The sequence below is a fragment of the Bos taurus genome, chromosome 12 (genome assembly GCF_002263795.3).
Source record: "Bos taurus isolate L1 Dominette 01449 registration number 42190680 breed Hereford chromosome 12, ARS-UCD2.0, whole genome shotgun sequence".
Taxonomy (NCBI): Eukaryota; Metazoa; Chordata; class Mammalia; order Artiodactyla; family Bovidae; genus Bos; species Bos taurus.
The window spans coordinates 4,152,534-4,177,181 of record NC_037339.1 but is presented as its reverse complement, the minus strand read 5'-3'; positions in this window follow the sequence as shown (position 1 = coordinate 4,177,181).

Genomic DNA, 24,648 nt, shown 5'->3' with positions numbered 1-24,648 from the left:
TAGAAAAGGCAGAGGAACCAGAGATCAAATTGCCAACATCCACTGGATCATGGAAAAAGCAAGAGAGTTCCAGAAAAACATCTATTTCTACTTTATTGACTATGCCAAAGCCTTTGACTGTGTGGATCACAATAAACTGTGGGAAATTTTGAAAGAGATGGGAATACCAGACCACCTGATCTGCCTCTTGAGAAACCTATATGCAGGTCAGGAAGCAACAGTTAGAACTGGACATGGAACAACAGACTGGTTCCAAATAGGAAAAGGAGTACGTCAAGGCTGTATATTGTCACCCTGCTTATTAACTTATAAGCAGAGTACATCATGAGAAACACTGGGCTGGAAGAAGCACAAGCTGGAATCAAGATTGCTGGGAGAAATATCATAACCTCATATATGCAGATGACACCACCCTTATGGCAGAAAGTGAAGAGGAATTAAAAAGGCTCTTGATGAAAGTGAAAGAAGAGAGTGGAAACGTTGTCTTAAAGCTCAACATTCAGAAAACGAAGATCATGGCATCTGGTCCCATCACTTCATGGGAAATAGATGAGGAAACAGTGGAAACAGTGTCAGACTTTATTTTTGGGGGCTCCCAAATCACTGCAGATGGTGACTGCAGCCATGAAATTAAAAGACACTCCTTGGAAGAAAAGTTATGACCAACCTAGATAGCATATTGAAAAGCAGAGACATTACTTTGCTAACAAATGTCCGTCTAGTCAAGCCTATGGTTTTTTTCAGTGGTCATGTATGGATGTGAAAGTTGGACTGTGAAGAAAGCTGAGCACCTAAGAACTGAAGCTTTTGAACTGTGGTGTTGGAGAAGATTCTTGAGAGTCCCTTGGACTGCAAGGAGACCCAACCAGTCCATTCTGAAGGACGTCAATCCTGGGTGTTCTTTGGAAGGATTGATGCTAAAGCTGAAACTCCAGTACTTTGGCCACCTCATGCGAAGAGTTGACTCATTGGAAAAGACTCTGATGCTGGGAAGGATTGGGGGCAGGAGGAGAAGGGGACGACAGAGGATGAGATGGCTGGATGGCATTAACGACTCGATGGACATGAATTTGGGTGAACCCTGGAGTTGGTGATGGACAGGGAGGCCTGGCATGCTGCAGTTCGTGGTGTTGCAAAGAGTTGGACAGGACTGAGTGACTGAACTAACATCCCCTTTTATAATTTTTTTGAAGAAAGATTTTAGTAACTTTTTAATATATACATTTATTCATACTATTCTGAAAGTAAATATGAGGTTTCTAGAACAGAAAAGAATTCTTATTACTTCCAACAATAACTGAAGCAATATTCATTGCTGTATTTTTCTACAACAATGCAAATCCAGGCAGACAAATCTGCTTGTACATCAAGGGCTTTTATTTTATTTTTGTTTATTTTATTTTTTTGAGGGAAAGATTTATTTATTTATTTGCTTGTTTATTTAGCTTTCTTAATTTTATTGTAATAAGGTCACTTAATATAAGATGTATGCTCCACAAATTTCAAATGCACAATACATTATTCTTGACTAAAAGTACAATGTTGTGCAGCAGATCTCTGGAAGTTATTCATCTTACTTGAATATTCCCTGGAAGAGGAAATGGCAACTCACTCCAGTATTTCGCCTGGAAAATTCCATGGATGGAGGAGCCTGGCAGGCTGCAAGTCCGTGGGGTCGCAAAGAGTCAGACACGACTGAGCAACTTCACTTTCACTTTTGCTCGTGGGCATTTGTTTCCACATCTTAGCTTCTGTGAATAGCAAGATAGTGAAAATGGGAGTGGTACTGTCTCTTCAAGATTAAAGAGGATTTCTAAGGTCACAGGAAAGGAACACTGAAGTTAGAAACCTCACGTAGTTTGCATGTATGCTTTCCAGCTTCTACTGTCCTCTTCTGAGAGATGAAAGGAATCTGATCTCCCTAATGTGGAGCTTCCCAGGTGGCACTAGTGGTAGAGAACGTGCCTGCCAGTGCGGGTGTCATAAGATGCAGGTTTGATCCCTGGGGTTGGGAAGATACCTTGGAGGAGTGCATGCAACCCACTCCAGTGTTCCTGCTTGGAGAACCCGATAGGCAGAGGAGCCTGGAGGACTAGAGTCCATAAGGCCACAAAGAGTCAGACATGACTGAAGCAATTTAGCAAAGCACACAGCACATCACCTTAATGTAAAAAACTTCCTCTTTGGGAACAAAAACGGGAGGTGCCTGGATTTTCATCTTCTGGAACATAAATAAATGTCTATTTATATTGGGAGAGGGAAATAAATCAAACAATGTTTCCAAAGTTTTAGATTTTAATCCTACTTTGAAATGTAAATAACATGCTAGAGTAGTTATATCTCACTATTTATTGTAAACTTTTAAGACCTGTCCATTAGCCCAAGTTGCAGGGTTTTTTTGCTTAAAAACCTCTTTCTGAAATATGAAAATATTTATATTACTTCCAGCTGATTTTTGTCCAATTTTTTTGAATTTTTTAATATGGATATATTCTTCATATACATATGTTCTTCTTAATACTGTTCTTCATATATTCATATATATTCATATGTATGTTCATGTATTTTGAGAAAAATTGTCACCTTTTGCATCTCTTTTGTCAATTTATATTTGTATTTCTGTGGTTTAATATATTTTATTCTGACATCTTCTGTTTACTAATCCTTTCAACATCAGTGTATAATCTATTACTAAATTCATTTACTGCAATCCTACTGACAATTTTTATATCATTCGATTATAGCATTTCCATTTCATTATTATTTTCTATTACTGATCTGTGATGATATTCTCTATCTTGTCATCCATTTTCTTGAGGATATTAATCACAGTTAGGTGGGTCAGTGGTAAAGAATCTACCTGCCAATGCAGGAGACATGGGAGATGTGGGTTCTATCCTTGGGTTGAGAAGATCCCCTGGAGGAAGAAATGACAATTCACTCCAGTATTCTTGCTTGGGAAATCCCATAGACAGAGGAGCCAAGCAGGTTACAGTGCATGGGGTTGCAAAGAGTCAGACAGGACTTGGCAACTGAGCACTCACATCAGTGTAAAGATAGCGTCTGAACCCTTGGATGGCTGAGTCTTCCATGGGCCTATGTCAATTGTCTCTTTCCTCCTGGTTTTGTTTATCAATCATTTTTGACTGAATGCTCTAAAATACATAAGGAAATTTTTGATGCTCGGTACAATCGTATGTTCTCCACAGAGAATGTAATTTTGCTTTTGACAAAGAGTTAGAATAAAGGCAGATCACCTTGTATCTTAATCCTCTCTCTGATGGGGGTGTTTGGACACTGTCATCTTTTCTAGTTACATCATACCCCATCCTAGGAGTTAGCAAGTCAGGGTTCTCTTCTAACATCCTAGGGCATAAAAATGTCCATTCTTCCCCTGAAATCCAAATTGTGTGTCCCAGGACTCTGACTGGTGATACTGAAAACTCTACTACAGAAAACTTGGTCAAGACTCTCAGTCTATAGGCATCACGCTATCTATAAATAAGCAAGTATCAGTTTCATCTCAGTGAGCAGTCTCATCTCTCTAGGATCATGGCCCCCAAGATCTGGATGTCTTTGTAGCTCCCTAGTACTTCCAGAATATATTTTGGTGTTTTGTTTTGGTTTTTAATTTCTTTTGCTTCTTTTGTTTTGATATTTCAATCAATGTTTCCAGTTATTCTTGGAAAGAAAATTCCTTCTCCAAAATTTGGTCCATTATAGCCACAGTGTAAGTTCTATTTAAACTATAATGATTCCTAAATGCCTACTTATCATTTAATACTGAGTAAAATTTTTATTTTTTATAGAGTATTTTTCTGACATTCCATATTGTCATGTTTCATTGTTTACCATTCTCAGAGCTCCAATACACTTATCAAAACTTGTAATTGAGTGATTTTTTTTATTAATTTGGTTTAGGTCTTTATTTATCACTAGACTGTAAACTCTAAAAATGGAGGAGACATGCCAATTTGCTTACCAAATGATCTCTAGTACCTAACATCCAGTAGACACAATAAATACTTTTAAATCTTAAATGAGCAAGTAAAAATTATTTGACATATATAAGAAGACATCTCTAAAATTCAGCCAGCATTCAAATAATGGTTAAATTGGTCTAATTTTAACAGGTTATCATAGGTTAGTTTAACATATTTCATTGGAAAACATTCTCCAGAATTAAAATGCAAATATGCCTAAAATTTTACTTGAGATATTTTCTTTGTAATAACTTATTGAAATTCCAAGTACATAATGTGTACACAGTAGTTTTAGAAAGACTTTTAAATAACAAAAAATAAAATAAAACAGCATACTTTCTATTTATAAAAATACTTGAAAACTCCTGTGTGGGAAACAAACTAAAAAGTAAGTAATAAATACACATGGTTTTAATAAGTACTGATATCAGAGACTAATGCAATAAAGCTCTTTAAAATATTAGAAATGCAGTTAAATAAAACTTGCTTTTAAGAGGCATGTTCAATAGCAGTGCATTTTATGGATAATCTTTTAATAAATGAACACATTATAAAAGTTAATTTACCACCCTGAGTTCTCAATTCTGTAAATAATATTAGTTCTCTGGCAAAATTCTCATCTTTGACGTATGGTCTAAATATTCTCAGTAGATTTCTTCATTCCATAAACAATTTTTCTTTACTTGCAGGGTCTTACTATCTTAGCATTAGCCCCTTAAATCTGCCATTCTGATTTGTTTTCTACTATTACTCTTGCCTGGAAAAATCCCATGGACAGAGGAGCCTGGTGGGCTGCAGTCCATGGGGTCGTGAAGAGTCAGACATGACTGAGCGACTTCACTTTGACTTTTCACTTTCATGCATTGGAAAAGGAAATGGCAACCCACTCCATTGTTCTTGCCTAGAGAATCCCAGGGATGGGGGAGCTTGGTGGGCTGCCGTCTACGGGGTCGCACAGAGCTGGACATGACTGAAGTGACTTAGCAGCAGCAGCAGCAGCATTGCAAAATTACTCAAGGCAGAAAAGTATCTATGAACACATTGGCTTAATATGCTTTCTAAACTTAGAAATTTTTTCCAAAGAAATTTCAAGTCAGAACTAGATAGATCAGTACCAGAGTCACATAGTTGTCACATTGTTCCTATTAGCAGCAAGACACTAGAAATGGTAACTTATAACATCACCATGTAGTAAAGGAGAAATATAAATTTGTCATCAGTAAGATATCAGATGTAAAATTAACCTATTGTTTTTAAAAAAGGGATATAATCCTTTAATGTGTTTATTGAGTTTAGTGTTACATGTATTCTTGTTCATATTTAACTTTCTAGAAGAGTGAGTAATATCAATACAAAGAGCAACGCGTTTGGAGCCAGAGAGTTGTGAGGTTGGATTCTGACTTTACAATTCATTATTCGTTTGCTGTCACATTTCTGCTTCTGTATCTACAACATGGTGCCTATATTGTCTGCCATTTAAAGGACTAAGGTAGAATAGCCACAAAGTGCATAGCAAGGTTTCTGGCTCAAATCAAACATCCAGTGTATGCTACTTTTTCTTTTTGCCTTGTATTAATGTTGTTAAATATCTTTTATCTCACATAATTTTTATTCAGTCTAATATGCATCTTGCAACCACTAGATCAGGTCTACAAACTGAATATACTTTCTACAATAGTTGTTATAGTTGTTCATTTGCTAAGTCATGTCCAACTGTTTGCAACCCAATGGACTGAAGCATGCCAGTCTCCTAAGCCCTCCACTGTCTCCTGGGGTTTGCTCAAATTCATGTCCATTGAGTCAGTGATGCTGTCTTAATATTTCTATCTAATTTTCTACAGAATTTGACATAAATAATTTTCCTTTTACAGAAAAATTTCCCTTAAGAGGTTATTTCTTATAGAAAAAGTCAAAATATAAATAAAATATCTCATTGATATTTAAGTCATATAAATCTTTTTGATCAGGGACTAAATTACAAGTGTCTGTGCCTCTTAAAATCTAGGGGGGAAATGCTGATGATGGAGCTCAGCCTGACTTGCAGAATTTTAGGAAGCACTATAATCAGATAATGGCTTCCCTGGTGACTCAGATAGTAAAAAATCCACCTACAGTGCAGGAGACTTGAGTTCCATCCCTGGGTCAGGAAGATCCTGCAGAAGGAAATGGCTACCCACTCCAGTATTCTTGCCTGGAGAATTCCAGACAGAGGAGCCTGGTGGGCTACAGTTCATGGGGTCACAAAGAGTCAGACCATGACTGAGTGACTAACACACAATCACATAACATTCACTGTCTTAAACATAAATACAGGAAATATAGTTCATGAAATATAGCTCCACAAGAGAAAACTTTTATGAGGCTAAATATAAACTCTATTCATTTCCTTTATCATGACCAATTGCTATTATTGTTATGTTGTCAAGAACAATTTGGAAACATACCAAATGTATGCTAGACACACTTCTAGTTTAAATGACATAATCCAAACTATGAAGTCAGAATTCAATAGTGGCTTTTTAAAACTCAGTTCACTTTCCCAGGTTCCTTAAAGTGGTATAGAAGATTGGTCTTCTAGGATCTCTACACAGGTGGAGATCCTCTTGCTCATGGCAGAGAGAAGTCCACTGCTTGCACTCAAATTACTGTGCCTTCTTGGACTGGCTACAGGTTTGTTCAGGCTTGTCTATTCAGGCTCTTGGTAGAGAGGACTATATCATGAGGATTGAATTTAGAGGATGGAAGCTATGAGGAAGTGTTATCCTGGTCTTAGAGATGAATTTCTAAAAGGCACACCTAAGGTCAATCTCTCATTTGCATTTTGCTATGTATCAGATCAGATCAGATCAGGCGCTCAGTCGTGTCCGACTCTTTGCGACCCCATGAATCGCAGCACGCCAGGCCTCCTGTCCATCACCAACTCCCGGAATTCACTGAGACTCACGTCCATCGAGTCAGTGATGCCATCCAGACATCTTATCCTCTCTTGTCCCCTTCTCCTCCTGCCCCCAATCCCTCCCAGCATCAAAGTCTTTTCCAATGAGTCAACTCTTCACATGAGGTGGCCAAAGTACTGGAGTTTCAGCTTTAGCATCATTCCTTCCAAAGAAATCCCAGGGCTGATCTCCTTCACAATGGATTGGTTGGATCTCCTTGCAGTCCAAGGGACTCTCAAGAGTTCTCCAACACCACAGTTCAAAAGCATCAATTCTTTGGCACTCAGCCTTCTTCACAGTCCAACTCTCACATCCATACATGACCACAGGAAAAACCATAGCCTTGACTAGACGAACCTTTGTTGGCAAAGTAACATCTCTGCTTTTGAATATGCTATCTAGGTTGGTCATAACTTTCCTTCCAAGGAGTAAGCGTCTTTTAATTTCATGGCTGCAGTCACCACCTGCAGTGATTTTGGAGCCCAGAAAAATAAAGTCTGACACTGTTTCTGCTGTTTCCCCATCTATTTCCCATGAAGTGGTGGGACTGGATGCCATGATCTTCGTTTTCTGAATGTTGAGCTTTAAGCCAACTTTTTCACTCTCCTCTTTCACTTTCATCAAGAGGCTTTTGAGTTCCTCTTCACTTTCTGCCATAAGGGTGGTGTCATCTGCATATCTGAGTTTATTGATATTTCTCCTGGCAATCTTGATTCCAGCTTGTGTTTCTTCCAGCCCAGCGTTTCTCATGATGTACTCTGCATATAAGTTAAACAAACAGGGTGACAAGATACAGCCTTGACGAACTCCTTTTTCTATTTGGAACCAGTCTGTTGTTCCATGTGCAGTTCTAACTATTGTTTCCTGACCTGCATACAAATTTCTCAAGAGGCAGATCAAGTGGTCTGGTATGCCCATCTCTTTCAGAATTTTCCACAGTTTGTTGTGATCCACACAGTCAAAGGCTTTGGCATAGTCAATAAAGCAGAAATAGATGTTTTTCTGGAACTCTCTTGCTTTTTCCATGATCCAACAGATGTTGGCAGTTTGATCCCTGGTTCCTCTGCCTTTTCTAAAACCAGCTTGAACATCAGGAAGTTCATGGTTCACATATTGCTGAAGCCTGGCTTGGAGAATTTTGAGCATTACTTTACTAGCGTGTGAGATGAGTGCAATTGTGCAGTAGTTTGAGCATTCTTTGGCATTGCCTTTCTTTGGGATTGGAATGAAAACTGATCTTTTCCAGTCCTGTGGCCACTGCTGAGTTTTCCAAATTTGCTGGCATATTGAGTGCAGCCCTTTCACTGCATCATCTTTCAGGATTTGGAATAGCTCAACTGGAATTCCATCACCTCCACTAGCTTTGTTCCTAGTGATGCTTTCTAAGGCCCACTTGACTTCACGTTCCAGGATGTCTGGCTCTAGGTGAGTGATCACACCATCGTGATTATGTGGGTCATGAAGATCTTTTTAGTACAGTTCTTCTGTGTATTCTTGCCATCTCTTCTTAATATCTTCTGCTTCTGTTAGGTCCATACCATTTCTGTCCTTTATCGAGCTCATCTTTGCATGAAATGTTCCTTTGGTATCTCTGATTTTCTTGAAGAGATCCCTAGTCTTTCCCATTCTGTTGTTTTCCTCTATTTCTTTGCATTGATCACTAAAGAAGGCTTTCTTATCTCTTGCTATTCTTTGGAACTCTGCATTCAGATGTTTATATCTTTCCTTTTCTCCTTTGCTTTTTGCTTCTCTTCTTTTCACAGCTATTTGTAAGGCCTCCCCAGACAGCCATTTTGCTTTTTTGCATTTCTTTTCTATGGGAATGGTCTTGATCCCTGTTTCCTATACAATGTCACGAACCTCATTCCATAGTTCATCAGGCACTCTATCTATCAGATCTAGGCCCTTAAATCTATGTCTCACTTCCACTGTATAATCATAAGGGATTTGATTTAGGTCATACCTGAATGGTCTAGTGGTTTTCCCTACTTTCTTCAATTTCAGTCTGAATTTGGCAATAAGGAGTTCATGGTCTGAGCCAGTCAGCTCCTGGTCTTGTTTTTGCTGACTGTATAGAGCTTCTCCATCTTTGGCTGCAAAGAATATAATCAATCTGATTTCGGTGTTGACCATCTGGTGATGTCCATGTATAGAGTATTCTCTTGTGTTGTGAAACCATTTACCTTCTTTAGTAAGCAAACAGAAAGATAAACCTGCAAATATCCTTAATTGTAATTTCAAGTTACTTGTCCTCAAAGGAGTTTAACTAAGTAATCTTTACTTTTAATAGGGTGCTACAGATAGGAACACTTCCACCAGTATTTCCAACCATCTCCCCATCTGCCCACCCTTAGTATGCTCTGACTGCATGTGTTCCATCCTCTCGCACCACGTGCTTCATCCTTATCAATCTGGAGAACACCACCACTTCTTTTGTCAGTTCCTCCATCCTGGACATAAAGTGAGAATTTTAATCATTCTAACTTCCATTATAAATAGTTCATTGGACACTAATAAACATTACTCAAAGAAGTGAAAGAGGAGAAAATGCAGGTAAGATGTGTTTGAAATATTCATAGAGTTTTTGACCTGAGGTCCTCAGGCTGGGTGCCTGGCAGGGCTCAACTGATTTTCAGTTGAAGACAAAAGGTTTAAATGTCCCTCAACAATAGAATATATTCTTTTTCGCTAGTGAGAAACACAAGTTCAACAGAATTGGATTTTTTATTTTAACTTGTCACTTGACATTTTAGAAATATCATCCTGGTTAATTTTGTCCTTAATGATAAAATAATAGTGATGAGACTAATATAAATAGAGAAGCAAAAATTATCATTTTTGAGGGCTTTTGCCTCTCTTTTTTGCTAAAAGCTCTGTGTGCATTATCACTACAATGTCAGAATAACTCAGTGAGGTAGATATTACTTTTCCCATTTTATAGTTGAAAAAATGGAAGCTCAGCAATATTAAGTTGTCACATGTCTGTTAACACACACACCTTGGCACCCCAGCTTACTATGATGTGAGACCAAAGCCCATGCCTCTCGTAACTGAGCTACATTGCCAAATACAAATTCAGAAGCTTCCCTAGTGTTTTACAATTTTCAAAATGTTTATCTTTTTTCATTAATGTAGCTCAAAAATCTTTTAAATAATTTAACATATGATTTATTAACATTTTTAGTTGTCTTATTTGTTTAAATGTTGTTTTATTGTGATGAAAACACTAAACATGAGATCTACTCTCTCAACAAAATTTTAAGTGTATGATATAATATGTTAGCTATAGGCACAATTTCTTGCAGTAGACCTCTAGGATTTATTTATCTTATGTAATTGAGACTTTATGACCACTTATGAGCAACTCTTCATTTTTCCCTACCCCTAACCCCTGACAGGGCTTTGCTTATGGCTCAGATGGTAAAGAATCTGCTTGCAATGCGAGAAACCTGGGTTCAGTCCCTGGGTTGGGAAGATCCCCTGGAGGGCAGCGCAACCCACTCCAGTAGTCTTGCCTGGAGACTCCCATGGACCAAGGAGCCTGGCGGGCTGCAGTCCACAGGGTCACAAAGAGTCAGACACCACTGAGCACAGTACAACACAACTCTTGACAACCAAAATTTCACTTTCTGGTTCTATGAGTGTGATTATTTCAGTGCATAAATGGAATTATCAATATTTGTCCCCCTGTGACTGGTTTATTTTACTCAGCATAGTGTCCTCAAAATTTTCTGCATTTTCACATATTTCAGGATTTTCTTTTTCTTTTTAAAAAATCTGAATAGTTTCTTATTTTGTATATCTATTTTACATTTTTCCTTATTTGTTCATCCATTGACGGACAGTTTCTGCATCTTGGCTATTGTGAACTGTACACAGTAATGAACAGTGAAGTGTAAATAACCCTTGAGATCTTATTTGAAATATTTTGCAAAAATATCCTGGAGTGAAATTGCTAAATCATATGGTAGTTCTATTTTTAATTTTTTTGTGGAATCTCCATGCTGTTTCCCATAGCAGCTGCACTATTTTGCATTTCCACCAACAGAATACAAAGGTTGGAGAAATGTCTATTCAAATCTTTAGCCCATTTTTAAATTGGATTATTAACCTTTTTTGTCTGTCTTGGTTTGTCTTGTTTGATTTTTTTGCTATTGAGTTGTAACAGTTCCTTATATATTTTGGAAATTAACCTGATAAATGATTTGCAAATAATTTCACCCATTCTCAGGTTGCCTTTTCACTCTATTGGTTGTTTCCTTTACTGTTCAAAGGCATAAGAAAATAGAAAACAAAAGACTCTATGTAACTAATTTGCCAATAACCCAGAGTTTTTAAAAGGCAAAATCAAAATTTGAATTAAATTATTCTCAATAATCCATACCTCTCTATGCAAAATAAATTGATAGATTTCATTAAAGCTTTTCTTGAAACAACACATGAAACATTAACTATTTTATAGAACTTTTAAAAATAGACAAGAAATATCAGTATGAAATTCTAATAATGAAGCCAAGAAGGAAATAGCAATATGTGACAGGCCCTCTGGGCAACAGCTGCTTTTGTTTTATAAAGTACTTTTTTTATGTTAAATTACTCTGGAAGAGGTTGCTTGTATGTTTTATTCAAGTCAATTCCATGCATAATATATAGTGAATGTCTACCATCTGAGCAAAAGGACCACCTAAAAGTACTCTTACATGTTCACTGAATCTATCTACTCAATGGCATGGCCCATTTGTGGGTTGACCCAACAGTTTCAGTTGTCACAATGACCTGCTGACTCATAAATACTTCATACGACCTCTTACCTTAGTTGCTTGTATTACTATCATCTAGTGTTTTATTTCATTCCTAACACATAAGATTTAGCCCACTTCTTGATAAATGAATGGAAAAATAAATCATTTTTTAAATAGTTCTGGTGATAGTATTTTGTAGTTCAACAGTATATGAGGAAATAAGAAACCTTTGTTCTCCTATTTTATTAAAATTTAATACATAAAAGAAAATAAGAAAAATGGGAAAAGGTTATCAATATGAGCATTCATCAGGTATTTTAGAATTTTTACTTTGTTCATGGAACACGCACTTGTATATGAACTGACCAGTGATGTACCTTGGTGGGTGCAATTTAGAGGACATATTTCAATTGTGTTTTAATTTCACAACACTAGGAGCCTCTTATTTGAATTAGTATCAATGGTGATTTGGGATGACAGCAATCCGTTTAAAAACAACCTGTTATCCTTCTCAAATATAATATGATTATGAAATTCCTTGTGCAGAACTAGTTCTTTTCTTCCTTAGAAAATGTGAATGTTCTAATTACTCACTCATTTTGGTTCAAAGACTATTATAATTCTTTAAATTTGTTTCTTCTACAGAATACAGAGGTTGGGAAATTATTTTCTGATTGAAAAATGAGAGAAGTCAATTTATTGACTTTATACTCTTTCTTTGATGTCTAAATATTTATAGCAATTTTGAATGATTCTACATAAAGTATTTAATATTAATAGCGTTTAAGGATTATGTGGAACTTTAGTCATTACGAAATGTTTAGAAATTGCAGGTTTTTGTTTTTTTTTAACAGCATCATTTTTAGATAACTCAGTATTCAGGCCACATCTTTAGCATCTCAGAAAAGTAAACCAAATAAGGGAAGACTGTCAGTATAGTTTACCATGTTCTAGCTTCAAAATGGATATGAATTGCTGCTGCCATATCAAGCATGTGCAATTCATCCAGATATTCAAAACTACTTCAGTTAGCAGCATTGACTGATTTTGAAGTACTGGGGTCTTTTTCTCCCTAGTATGTATACAGCATAGCTAAGGTTTCCAAGATGGGATTCTAGAGGTCAGAGAACACCAAAACCATATCATCATGCTCTGGTGTCTTACACAAATTCATACCCAAGGTGAGCCTTCAGAAAATGTAAGTTTAATGAATGAATAAATGTTATTAAGACCATTTTTGCATGAAGTAGCCATATTAAATCAGTTCCAGAAGATCTAATTTAATCTGACAAGACCATTCTGTCTATACAAATCTGATCTTAGGAAAATCAGAAATTTTAGGCTTGACTGACATCATTGGCAGTATGTCTTGTAAGCCAGTACAAATTTATGCTGCAAAAGCACCTTTACATTGAAGAACTGAGCAGATTATAGGAAAAATATCTCTTCTAATTTAGCAACAGTAGCATTTAACATGGTGCATCAATAGTCAACATTGAGGGGCCAATGGATCAGGAACTTTCCCAAATAGTTTTTGCCTATGATTGCAATTAAGTGACCATAGCCTATAGTGATTCATTCAAAAGTAAAAAAAAAAAAAAAAAAAAAAAAGAATGTAAAATCAGATGAAATGGAAGGAAAAGCAAATATAAAAAGAACTGATATTTTGGTGGCATCCTGGGCACAGATTAAATTTTATCCTTTTTCAGATACATTTCACAGACCACTTGTGTTCAGAGAACAAACAGAAAAAGGAGGGTTAGCCAGATGGATAGATTTATGTCTCCTTCCCCTTCTTACTCTTTTCAATGGGAGTAGTTCTATGCTTTACAATATTTCTACAAGATATTTTATGTGAAGAAAGAATTCTGATATCTTTCAAAAATGTGTTATCATTACCTTTTATGGTCTTTCTTTATAGGGGGAAAATGATTGAGGGAATTATCTTAATTCTATATTTGACAAATCTTCTGTTGCAATCTACCACCCATTACCTACAGAAAACAAGTCTTCAGACATAGATCTTTTATGGCTCACTTTTCTATTTGTAAAATCATTCCCTTCTATGTCACCTGATTAATTCAAACTTTTCCTAAAGTTGCAACTTTATTTGTCTCCTGACATAACCTATACTTTCTGTCTTCCATAACCATGCTCATCTATTCTCTCCCTTACCTAAAATACTTCTACTAATGTTTTGAACCTGTCTATATACCTGTCTTTATATCTTTCAAACTCTCCTCAAATGGAAATATATTTCAATGCCTTTTTTTTGTAATTCCCATCTGGGTTGGAACTTTTCCTTCTCTGTATTTTAATACAGAGATATATAGCATAAGTTTGCTTTTATTTTTTGTTTAGATCAGTTATAAAGTTAGCAACACAGTGTACTGGCAAAGAGAGAATGATCTTGGATTCTCAGTCAAATCTCAATTTTATCACTTTCTAGGTACATGAACCTAAAGTGTTAATGAAGGTATTATTTGTTCAGTCTTGTCCAACTCTTTGCGACCCCATGGACTGTAGCCCATCAGGCTCCTCTGTTCATGGAATTCTCCAGGCAAGAATACTGGAGTGGGTAGTCATTCCTTTCTCCAGAGAACCTTCTTGACTTGGGGATTGAACCTGAGTCCCCTGATTGGCTACGGATTCTTTACTGTCTGAGCCACCAGAGAACCTAAAATAATCACTAAAGCACTTGATGCCCCAGTTTTCCCATTTCATAGGTATTTTGTGAAGTTTAAATACAAGAAAACAAGGAAAATAGCATTCTGTACATGGTAAGTGTTCCATGTAGCTACTTATCAAGATGGTTAGTATATGTTTTATGAACATGCATTATTTTCCCAAAAGACAACAATGACTCTGCACTTTGTTTCATTCTATCATTTATTCATTGTAGAATATATCAAGGTGGTTGATATCTAATAGATAAAGATTCTTTTGAATTGAATTTAAATAAACTAAATCAATACTTTGGCCACCTCATGCGAAGAGTTGACTCATTGGAAAAGACTCTGATGCTGGGAGGGATTGGGGGCAGGAGGAGAAGGGGACGACAGAGGATGAGATGGTTGGATGACATCTCCGACACAATGGACACGGGTTTGGGTGAACTCCGGGAGCTGGTGATGGACAGGGAGGCCTGGCGTGCGGCGAGTCATGGGGTCACAAACAGTCGGACACGACTGAGCGACTGAACTGAACTGAACTGAAACTAAATCAGTGTTCCGTTTAGAGTCCCTTTACAATAGAAGCTTACCATTTTTTCTTTCTTTTTTCCCAGGTTTCCTGGTAGAGTTCCAACTCTGGTGATTACATTTGGCCTTAAACATTCCTGGTGTGGTTTAATTGGAAATCTGCCTTTATTTTCTCCCAGAAAGGTAGAAAAAAGAGGAAGCATACAATAATTCCAACCATAAGTGTCTGCATTCCACTGTGATATGGAGGAGACTAATTCCTTTCACCTCGCTGGGCAGAACTCTGTGGAGACACTATCGATGTATGCATAGTTTGTAAATGGAAACTCTTCCTGAAGCACAATGGCTAATACACATGAGGAATTTACTATACTCATGCCTAGATGATACATTTCTCACATGTATTTTATATTTATCATTTCAACTGTCCTTAGAAGAGAGTTGTATGATTAATCCCCCTTTTCCACTAAGACAGTGAGTTCAAAAAGTTTGCATGATGTGCTTAAAGTTATGGGGCTTCCCTGGTGGCTCAGATGATAAAGAATCTGCCTTCAATGTGGGACACCCAGGTTTGATCCCTGGGTCTGGAAGATGCCCTGGAGAAGGAACTGGCTATCATCTACTCCAGTATTCTTGCCTGGAAAATTCCATGGGCAGAGGAACCTGGCAGGGCACAGTCCGTGGGGTTGCAAAGAGTCGGACACAATGGAATCAACTTAGCATGCATGCACGCGCAAAGTTATACAGCTAATGAAATGGCAAAATCTGCATCTGAAGACAACTGATTCCAAAGAAGGTAGCTTTTGCTAGATAGCTTCTCTATATATTATACTAACATTGAGAGTCATATTTGAAGCATCCTTAGCACATGAAGAACACAAGAGTGACTGCTGGAAATTCCCATAAAATGGGATTTCATTATTTTCTATGGGACTATATGATTTTCTAAGGAACCCTAGAATAACTCAGAATAAAGGGTAGAATGGAAACTGAACTGGAAGTGCTCAAATTCTCTCATCCCAAGGAAGGAGGCTCATAACAGAAAATTAATTTCAGACACTGAAAATGAAGTTACATTTTATACAAAATTGAGTTTATAATCTGAAATCCATAGCTATTCATAAATATTTTAATTTAAATTATCCAATTTAAACCAATACTTTCAAATTCAATTTTTCAAATTGTGTTGTTGTGTCTGTTGTTGCTCAGTCGTGTCGGACTCTGAAACCCCATGGACTGCAGCATGCCAGGCTTCCCTGTACATCTCCATCTCCCAGAGCTTGCTCAAACTAATGACCATCCAGCCATCTAATTCTCTGTCGTCCCCTTCTCCTTCTGCCTTCAATCTTTTCTAGCATCAGTGTCTTTTCTAATGAGTCAGCTCTTTGCATCAGGTGAGTAAATTAATTTTAAAAGCTTTATGAAATGTGTGCATAAACAGCATGGAGTGATGGTTCTATAACTGCCTATCTTTTTTTAATATATGTATTTATTTTAATTGGAGGCTAATTACTTTACAATATGGTATTGGTTTTGCAATACATCAACATGACTCTGCCACTGGTGTACATGTATTCCAATCCTGAACCCCCCTCCCACAACCCTCCCTATACCATCCCTCTGGGTCATCCCAGTGCACCAGCCCCAAGCATCCTGTATCCTGCATTGAACCTGGACTGGTGATTCATTTCATATATGATATTATACATGTCTCAATGCCATTCTCCCAAATCATCCCACCCTCTCCCTCTCCCACAGAGTCCAAAAGACTGTTCTATACATCTATGTCTCTTTTGCTGTCTCGCTTACAGGGTTATCATTACCATCTTTCTAAATTCCATATCTATGCATTAGTATACTGTATTGGTGTTTTTCTTTCTGGCTTCCTTCACTCTGTATAATAGGCTCCAGTTTCATCCACCTCATTAGAACTGATTCAAATGCATTCTTTTTAATGGCTGAGTAATACTCCATTGTGTATATGTACCACTGCTTTCTTATCCATTCATCTGCTGATGGACATCTAGGCTGCTTCAATGTCCTGGCTATTATAAACAGTGCTGCGATGAACATTGGGGTACACGTGTCTCTTTCCCTTCTGGTTTCCTCAGTGTGTATGCCCAGCAGTGAGATTGCTGGGTCATAAGGCAGTTCTATTTCCAGTTTTTTAAGGAATCTCCACCCTGTTCTCCACAATGGCTGTACTAGTTTGCATTCCCACCAACAGTGTAAGAGGGTTCCCTTTTCTCCACACCCTCTCCAGCATTTATTGCTCGTAGACTTTTGGATAGCAGCCATTCTGACTGGCATGAAATGGTACCTCATTGTGGTTTTGATTTGCTCTGATAATGAGTGATGTTGAGCATCTTTTCATGTGTTTGTTAGCAATCTGTATGTCTTCTTTGGAGAAATGTCTATTTAGTTCTTTGGCCCACTTTTTGATTGGGTCATTTGTTTTTCTGGAATTGAGCTGCAGGAGTTGCTTGTATATTTTTGAGATGAGTTGTTTGTCAGTTGCTTCATTTGCTATTATTTTCTCCCATTCTGAAGGCTGTCTTTTCACCTTGCTTATAGTTTCCTTTGTTGTGCAGAAGCTTTTAATTTTAATTAAGTCCCATTTGTTTACTTTTGTTTTCATTTCCAATATTCTTGGATGTGGGTCATAGAGGATTCTGCTGTGATGTATGTCAGAGAGTGTTTTGCCTATGTTCTCCTCTAGGAGTTTTATAGTTTCTGGTCTTATGTTTATATCTTAATCCATTTTGAGTTTATTTTTGTGTATGGTGTTAGAAAGTGTTCTAGTTTCATTCTTTTACAAGTGGTTGACCAGATTTCCCAGCACCACTTGTTAAAGAGATTGTCTTTAATCCATTGTATATTCTTGCCTCCTTTGTCAAAGATAAGGTGTCCATAGGTGCATGGATTTATCTCTGGGCTTTCTGTTTTGTTCCATTGATCTATATTTCTGTCTTTGTGCCAGTACCATACTGTCTTGATGACTGTGGCTTTCTAATAGAGCCTGAAGTCAGGCAGGTTGATTCCTCCAGTTCCTTTCTTCTTTCTCAAAATTGCTTTGGCTATTCGAGGCTTTTTGTATTTCCATACAAATTGTGAAATTATTTGTTCTAGCTCTGTGAAAAATACCGTTGGTAGTTTAATAGGGATTGCATTGAATCTATAGATTGCTTTGGGTAGTATACTCATTTCCAGTATATTGATTCTTCCGATCCATGAACACGATATATTTCTCCATCTGTTAGTGTCCTCTTTGATTTCTTTCATCAGTGTTTTTTAGTCTTCTAGATATAGGTCTTTTGTTTCTTTAGGTAGGTATATTCCTAAGTATTTTTTTCTTTTCATTGCAATGGTGAATGGAATTGTTTCCTTAACTTCACTTTCTATTTTCTCATTATTAGTGTATAGGAATGCAAGGGATTTCTGTGTGTTGATTTTATATCCTGCAAGTTTACTATATTCATTGATTAGCTCTAGTAGTTTTCTGATGGAGTCTTTAGGGTTTTCTACATAGAGGATCATGTCATCTGCAAAGAGTGAGAGTTTTACTTCTTCTTTTCCAATCTGGATTCCTTTTATTTCTTTTTCTGCTCTGATTGCTGTGGCCAAAACTTCCAAAACTATGTTGAATAGTAGTGGTGAAAGTGGGCACCCTTGTCTTGTTCCTGACTTTAGAGGAAATGCTTTCAATTTTTCACCATTGAGATAATGTTTGCTGTGGGTTTGTCATATATAGCTTTTATTATGTTCAGGTATGTTCCTTCCATTCCTGCTTTCTGGAGAGTTTTTATCATAAATGGATGTTGCATTTTGTCAAAGACTTTCTCTGCATCTATTGAGATAATCATATGGTTTTTATTTTTCAATTTGTTAATGTGGTGTATTAAGTTGATTGCTTTGTGGATATTGAAGAATCCTTGCATCCCTGGGATAAGGCCCACTTGGTCATGATATATGATCTTTTTGTGTTGTTGGATTCTGTTCGCTAGAATTTTGTTAAGGATTTTTGCATCTATGTTCATCAATGATATTGGCCTGTAGTTTTCTTTTTTTGTGGCATCTTTGTCAGGTTTTGGTATTAGGGTGATGGTGGCCTCATAGAATGAGTTTGGAAGTTTACCTTCCTCTGCAATTTTCTGGAAGACTTTGAGTAGGATAGGCATTAACTCTTCTCAATTTTTTGTAGAATTCAGCTGTGAAGCCTTCTGGACCTGGGCTTTTGTTTGCTGGAAGATTTCTGATTACAATTACAATTTCTGTGCTTGTGATGGGTCTGTTAAGATTTTCTATTTCTTCCTGGTCCAGTTTTGGAAAGTTGTACTTTTCTAAGAATTTGTCCATTTCTTTCAAGTTGTTCATTTTATTGGCATGTAAATGCTGATAGTAGTCTCTTATGATCCTTTGTATTTCTGTGTTGTCTATTGTGATCTCTCCATTTTCATTTCTAATTTTATTATTTGATTTTTCTCCCTTTGTTTCTTGATGAGTCTGGATAATGGTTTATCAATTTTATTTATCCTCTCAAAGAACCAGCTTTTGGCTTTGTTGATTTTTGCTATGGCCTCTTTTGTTTCTTTGCATTTATTTCTGCCCTAATTTTTAAGATTTCCTTCCACTAACCCTGGGATTCTTCATTTCTTCCTTTTCTAGTTGCTTTAGGTATAGAGTTAGGTTATTTATTTGACTTTTTTCTTGTTTGTTGAGGTATGCCTGTATGGCTATGAACCTTCCCCTTAGCACTGCTTTTACAGTATCCCATAGGTTTTGGGTTGTTGTGTTTTCATTTTCATTCATTTCTATGTATATTTTGATATCTTTTTTTAATTTCTTCTGTGATTTGTTGGTTATTCAATAGTGTGTTGTTCAGCCTTCATATGTTGGAATTTTTATTAGTTTTTCTCCTGTAATTGAAACCTAATCTTACTGCATTGTGGTCAGAAAAGATGCTTGGAATGATTTCAATTTTTTTGAATTTACCAAAGCTAGATTTATGGCCCAGGATGTGATCTATCCTGGAGAAGGTTCCGTGTGCTCTTGAAAAAAAGTTGAAATTCATTGTTTGGGGGTGAAATGTCCTATAGATATCAATTAGGTCTAACTGGTCTATTGCATCATTCAAAGTTTGTGTTTCCTTGTAAATTTGCTGTTTAGTTGATCTATCCATAGGTGTGAGTAGGATATTAAAGTCTCCCACTATTATTGTGTTATTGTTAATTTCCCCTTTCATACTAGTTAGCATTTGTCTTACATACTGCGGTGCTCCTATGTTGGGTGCATGTATATTTATAATTGTTATATCTTCTTCTTGGATTGATCCTTTGATCATTATGTAGTGTCCTTCTTTGTCTCTTTTCACAGCCTTTGTTTTAAAGTCTATATTATCTGATATGAGTATTGCTACCTGCTTTCTTTTGGTCTCTATTTGCATGGAATATCTTTTTCCAGCCCTTCACTTTCAGTCTGTATGTGTCCCTTGTTTTGAGGTAGGTCTCTTGTAGACAACATATATATGGGTCTTGTTTTTGTATCCATTCAGCCAGTCTTTGTCTTTTGATTGGGGCATTCAACCCATTTACATTTAAGGTAATTATTGATAAGTATGATCCCATTGCCATTTACTTTATTGTTTTGGGTTTGAGTTTATATACCCTTTTTGTGTTTCCTGTCTAGAGAAGATCCTTTAGCATTTGTTGGAGAGCTAGTTTGGTGGTGCTGAATTCTCTGAGCTTTTGCTTGTCTGTAAAGCTTTTGATTTCTCCTTCATATTTGATAAATGGAAGGTCTGCTTGGGCTACACAGGCAAGAATCTTGCTTTTTCTTCATATATACACGTCTCTATGGGTCTAGATTGGATTTATAAAGTGTAGCCTAAGTTTACTAGGACTTCTTACATGGTAGATGGCTTCCACCATGGATAGAAGGATAAATGTAAAATTAACAGGCATTCTTACATGTTAGGCTCAGAACTGGACAGTACTACTTCAGAACAATTTATTGATTACAAATCCAAAGGGAATGGCTGCACAAAATTATCACTAGCAATGACTAGTAAAAGATATGATTCATTGGGAGCTGTTGGGGCAAGGGTGGGGGTGAGAATGAAATAGGTTTGCATGTCCTTCTACCTTCTATCTCCAAACTCCCAGGTGTTTTAAAAATGCTTTCATAATGAAGAAGAAGAAGTGGGGAGGGACAGATGTTAGTCAAATATTCAAACAAGCAACCATAAAGTTAAGAGAAGAGAGCAAGAATAAAGTTTCCAAGGAGAGTAGAGCCTGTGCAAATTTCCTTTGGTTTTGAGGAAACATGCTAACTATAAAGGAGGTCAACGTGGCTGGAATACAGAAAATGGGGAGAGCCAGGATGTAAGATGAGGTTGGGGGGAGAGAGGGGTCTTGTAGGGCCTTTAGAGCTGCACTAAGGGAGTTTTCCCTTCATTCCAAGAACAGTCAAACACTATCTAAGAGTTCTAAGCTGGAAAATTACATGGTAAGTTTTCCAATTTTCAAACACATTACTTTGGCTGGTATGCAAAATTTATCCATTTATAATATTGGATAGTAATATCACTTCATAATGCTTAAATGTTCCACACAGTTTCAAGGATATATTAAATACTCCACAAGTGTTATTTGTTTTTAACTGCAGTTATTATTACTGCTGTGTGCTGTTTCTGGTGGCTTAGAGCTGTATTTGTATTCACAGAAATCACCTGTATTTGTATTCACAGAAATCAGAGATGTTTGGCCAGAAAATCAAATGATGAGGGTTATTTGCTATACATTCAAGAAGGGAATAGAATCCTTTTGAAGATGTAAGCCACATCTGGTGCAAATCTTAGCAGAAAGATAAATTATCTCCTTTAAAATAATGTACACACTCACACACTGTGAGTGGTAAAGAATAATTAACATGAAATGGTATGATGACTAAGAGAGCTAGTCAAAAGAGGCCTGTGAGGCAAAGTTTTATCTAGTCAGAATAAAAAATGAAAATTTTGGTTAAGCATGTGCACATAGTCAATATCCAATCATACAGTTTCACAGTATGAAAAGGCAAAAAGATACGAAAGTGAAAAATGAACTCCCCAGGTCAGTAGCAACCCAATATGCTACTGGAGAAGAGTGGGGAAATAACTTCTGAAAGAATGACGAGATGGAGCCAAAGCATAAACAACACCCAGGTGTGGATGTGACTAGTGATGGAAGTAAAGTCTGATGCTGTAACAATATTACACAGGAACCTGGAAAGTTAGGTCCATGAATCAAGGTAAATTGGAAGTGGTCCAACAGGAGATGGCAAGAATGAACATCAACATTTTAGGAATCCGTGAAATAAAATGGACTGGAATGGGTGAATTTAACTCAGATGACCATTGTGTCTACTACTGTGGGCAAGAATCCCTTAGAAGAAAAGGAGTAGCCCTAATAGTAAACAAAGAGCAATACTTGGGTGCAGTCTCAAAAATGACAGAATGCTCTCTGTTCATTTCCAGGCAAACCATTCAATATCACAATAATCCAAATCTATGCCCCAACCACTAAAGCAGAAGAAGCTGAAGTTGATCGGTTCTACAAGACCTTCTAGAACTAATACCAAAAAAAGGTGTCCTTCTCATCATAGGGTACTGGAATGAAAAAGTAAGAAGTCAAGAGATACAAGGAATAACAGGCAAGTTTGGCCTTGGAGTCCAAAACAAAGCAGGGCCAAGGCTAACAGGTTTTGAGAAGAGAATGCCCTGGTCATAGCAAAAACCCCTCCTCTAACAACAAAAGAGACAACTTTACATGTAAATGTCAAGAGATGGTCAATACTAAAACCAGATGGATTATATTCTTTGTATCCAAAGATGGAGAAGCTCTATACAATCAGCAAAAATAAGACAAGGAGCTGAATGTGGCTCAGATCGTGAACCCCTTATTGCAAAATTCACACTTAAATTGAAAAAAATAGGGAAAATCACTAGGCCGTTCGGGTATGACCTAAATCAAATCCCTTACAATTATACAGTGGAAGTGATAAATAGATTCAAGGGATTAGATCTGATAGACAGAGTGCCTGAAGAACCATGGACAGAGAGTGTTTCAAGAACTATGACATTGATCACAGGAGGCAGTTATCAAGATCATCCCCAAGAAAAAGAAATGCAAAAAGACAAAATAGTTGTCTGAGGAGGCTTTCCAAATAGCTGAGAAAAGAAGAGAAGCTAAAGGCAAAGGAAAAAAGGAAATATATATTCATCTGAATGCAGAATTCCAAGAATAGCAAAGAGGTATAAGAAAACCTTCTTCAGTGATCAATGAAAAGAAATAGAGGAAAACCATAGAGTGGGAAAGATTAGAGATCTCTTCAAGAAAATTAGAGCTATCAAGGGACATTTCATGAAAAGGTGGGAACAATAAAGGAGAGAAATGATATGGAACTAACAGAAGCAGAAGATATTAAGAAGAGGTGACAAGAATACACAGAGGAACTATACTGAAAATATCTAACGGCCCAGAAATCATGATGGTGTGATCATTCACCTGGAGCCAGGCATCCTGGAGTCTGAAGTCAAGTGGGCCTTAGGAAGCATCACTATGAACAAAGTTAGAAGAGGTTATGGAGGTCCAGCTGAGCTATATCAAGTCTTAAAAGATGATGCTGTGAAAGTGCTGCACTCAATATGCCAGCAAATTTGGAAAACTCAGCAGTGGCCACAGGACTGGAAAAGGTCAGTTTTCATTCCAATCCCAAGGAAAGGTAATGCCAAAGAATGTTCAAACTATGGCAAAATTGTGCTCATCTCACATGCTAGCAAAGTAATGCTCAAAATTATCTGCACTACGCTTCAACAGTATGTGAACTGAGGACTTCCAGATGTGCAAGGTGCATTTAGAAAAGGCAGGGGAACCAGAGATCAAATGGCCAACATCTGTTGGATCATAGAAAAAGCAAGAGAGCTCATAAAAACATCTACTTCTGCTTCATTGACTATGCCAAAGTCTTTGACTGCATGGATCACAACAAACTGTGGGAAATTTTTAAAGCTATGTGAATACCAGACTACTTTACCTGCCTCCTGAGAAATCAGTATGCAGGTCAAGAAGCAACAGTTAGAACCAGCATAGAACATATGGAACCGGACTGGTTCCAAATTGGGAAAGGAGTATGTCAAGGCTGTATATTGTAATACTGCTCATTTAACTTATATACAGAGTACATCATGCAAAATGCCGGGCTGGATGAAGCACAAGCTGGAATCAAGATTGCATGGAGAAATATCAGTAGCGTCAGATATGCAGGAACTTCTTGATGAAAGTGAAAGAAGAGAGTTTAAAAACTGGCTTAAAACCCAACATTCAAAAAAAACTAAGATCATGGCATCTGCTGCCATCACATCATGGCAAATAGATGGGGAAACATTGTAAACAGTGTCAGAGTTTATTTTCTTGGGCTCCAAATCACTGCAGATGTTGACTGAAGCCATGAAATTAAAAGAGGCTTGATCCTTCAAAGAAAAGCTATGACCAACCTAGAGAGCATATTAAAAAACAGAGACATTACTTTGCCAACAAAGGTCTGTCTAGTCAAGGCTATGGTGTTTCCAGTGGTCATGTATGGATGTGACAATTGCACTGTGAAGAAAGCTGAGCTCAGAAGAATTGATGGTTTTGAACTGTGGTGTTGGAGAAGACTTTTGAGAGTACCTTGGACTGCAAGGAATTCCACCAAGTCCATCCTAAAGGAAATCAGTCCTGAATGTTCATTGGAAGGACTGATGTTGAAGCTG